Below are 3,254 nucleotides of genomic sequence, written 5' to 3'. Positions count from 1 at the left end.
CTGCTCTATCTCTCCATCTAAAATAAAACACTTCTGCTGGGTTTAAAGCCACATCCTGGAACTATTCTCCCATACTCCAACTATATTCTCTCACTTTCTGACTTAAAATCAGATTAGATCTTTCTTTTTATAAATTACAATCAATATTCTGATTGTGAAAGGGGAGTACTATGTACATCTGAAGATATAAAGGGCATTATAAATAAAATCTTGTATTTCTCCATTAGATTGCCATCTTATAGTAGCCTACAATAAAATAACAGTGTTACTTCAGTTATACAAATGCAGAATATATTTTTTAAAATGACTTAAAAGAAATGTCTTCGCAATTTGATGCCTTGAAATTGACCTCTGCCTCTTTAAGAAGCTCCTTCTCCTTCCAACACGTCACCTTCAGCATGTCATGACAACAAAAGCCATTCCATAATACCATTTACATCCATTTTTAGGAGAGTTGGACAGAGAAATAGTTCATATGATGAGCTCAGCAGACTCCAGTTACAACAGGTGTTCACTAATTGCCTCTGCCACTAGTCTGGTGGAGCTATGCTATGTAAGGTGGAAGTCTGAGACTGCGGCTTCAAGGAGGAGCTTTGGTTAAATAGGCGGTGTTAAGTGAGAGCAAGCTTTTAGGCCCCCCATGAATTGTTGTCATGGGAGAGTCAAGGAGTTCTCAGACATGCATGAAACACTCTAGGTACATTTATGACGACAAACGTACCCAGCATTCCCAGTCATTTTTGATGGCAGTGGAGGCCATCAGAGCAAAGTCACTGGCATGTCGACAAAACCAGTTAGAGATGATTGGAGCTCTGAGACACAGTGGATCAACCTGCTGGAAGCCGCCATCAGAGGACCGGCTGACAGTGATAAACTTTAGTATCAATCATTTATAAATGGCTGGGATTGTTTATAAAGGGATGCATTATGTAAAATTTAAATGTTGAACTTTATATCATATCTATATCATACCATTATTTCCTCATCAAAACATACCAGGATGTTGCTTTGAATCTTTTCTGCATGTTTGAGAAATCCTTTAGTCTCTTGTTGCAGCCATGGGGTGGGGGGAGGCCAAACGCAATTTCTCCAAAGATCCTCCTATAAGCTTCGGTCTCCAGCTGAGCTTCACCTCACAGAGAACTCCTCTCCCCTCACGCAGCTCCTCCAGACTAGCAGAAGCAATTAGCAATTACCTGGTGGAACTGCACACTTGTAGCTAGTTTATTGTACTAGCTACTTCTCAGTCCAACATTCCCAAGAACAGCTGTAAACTCCATAATGGAGAATTTATGTGATGACTACATGAAATAAAGACCATAGTTTGTGAGGCAGGTGTGTGTCTAACCATGTGAACAGCAGCAACACAGGGGACTGTTCTCTCACCATTCCTCTTCTCTCTGTACACTTCAGATTTCCAGCACAAGTCTGACTTGTGTCATCTACAGAAATGACACATATATTGTTTTTCAACCCTCAGACGCTTTACAATGAAATCAAGTCATTCCCCTTCACACACACACATTTACACACTGATGATGGCAAGCTACTGGACTGTTACTACAGACTGACAGAAATACTCAGATAATACTGCAGCATCAGAGATGGAAAAGAATCCAAGTACAGAGATCTGGTGGAGCGCATGGTGTGGAAACAATCTTCTTATCTTGAAAATAAACTAAATAAAGTTGATTGTTGATTTCAGGAGAAACAGAGTTAGATCAAATCCCATTTTCATCATGGGTGAAGAAGTGGACGTGGTTGAGAAATATAAATAGCTCAGTGTTCATCTGGACAACAGACTGGACTGGAGACGCAACAGTGAAACTGTCTACAAGAAGGAACAGAGCAGACTGGACTTGTTGAAGATAAGATTCTTCAAGATTTGAAGCAAGATGCTGCAGACCTTCTATCAGTCTGTTGCTGAGAGTCATCTCTGCTGCCATCATCTGTTGGGGCAGCAGCATCAGAACCAGGGACCTAAAATGACTCGGACCTGATAAAGGCTAGTTCTGGTTCTGTTCAGGGGACGACTGTGGAACCTTTGGAGATGATACAAAGAAGGATTTTACAGAAAATCAAGAAAATTATGGAAACCACTGAGCATCCTCTTCGTCACTGCTAGAAAAACTGTCTTGAGTCAGACGCTGTAACACAGACCGCTACAGGAGATCCTTCTTGCCAAACGGCATCATCTACAAAAATTCTGAGGAATTTGAATTAATGAATTTACCTTTGAGATCCACAGAGTATTTTTGAATTTGAAGGCAGTGTCAGAAAGACCAAGAAGTGACTTATTAAAGTCAAATTTCTTTTAAGTCATATTTGATTTATGCAGCAGGTAAGTAGTTACTAGATTAGGCTATAAAATGACGCTGCCTCTTTAAATTATATTTAACTGGTACAAACTGTGCGAATAACAAAACTCCACACCATTATACCACCACCACCAGCCCAAATCACATATACATGGTTAGACAGATCAGTTCTTTCATATCTACATTAAATTGTTACCCGGCCATCTAAGTATTTCAGGCCCATCACATTAGGCTTTTTTATAAAGTCTGTTTATGTCCCGTTTTAGTGAGTCTCATTCTCCTGGTGTGGCCTTCTGTTGCTGTAGCCAGTCTGCCTAAAGAGCCCCTGTGTTCAGTGATGAAGTCTGCTTATTCTACTCCAACACTAACAGTACTTCCATCCACATAACTGCTGCTCACTGGATAACTGAAGGTTTATCATATCATTTATCATAGCAGCTGCTGGAAGCCTGACAACAACTACACCATGTTAGCATTACTTCAATCCACCTTTTTCTCTGATCACCTGTTTTAACAAGCCACTAGCAGGTGGATCTGAACGTGGGGGCAGCATGTTTATGACTCCATGATCATCACTCATTTGAATCCTATAAAAGCAAAACGTAGCTCAAAACTCTCTGTATATGTAATCATATCAGCTTCATTTTCATGTTCAAGTTGATAGAAATGACTAAATTGTTGGTTCCTAAGGTTCTAATCATCATTCATCTTTTGACCAGTTAAAAACCTCACTGGGTGAAATATGACGTTTTCAAGCATTGTTCACCTTTGAGTTATGGAATATTTGTATTACTGTAGAGTTTATGGCTTGAAGTACTGGAACAAAGACTGGATTTGGTGTTGCAGTACAAAATCGATCTACCTGTAGTGTGGAATGAGAGAACACTGCAACCTCTAGGACTTTCTAAAGTCGCGTCTTGAGCAGAAGAGTCAGTG

Source organism: Xiphophorus couchianus, chromosome 7 (genome assembly GCF_001444195.1).
Source record: "Xiphophorus couchianus chromosome 7, X_couchianus-1.0, whole genome shotgun sequence".
Taxonomy (NCBI): Eukaryota; Metazoa; Chordata; class Actinopteri; order Cyprinodontiformes; family Poeciliidae; genus Xiphophorus; species Xiphophorus couchianus.
This window is presented reverse-complemented; position numbering follows the sequence as displayed.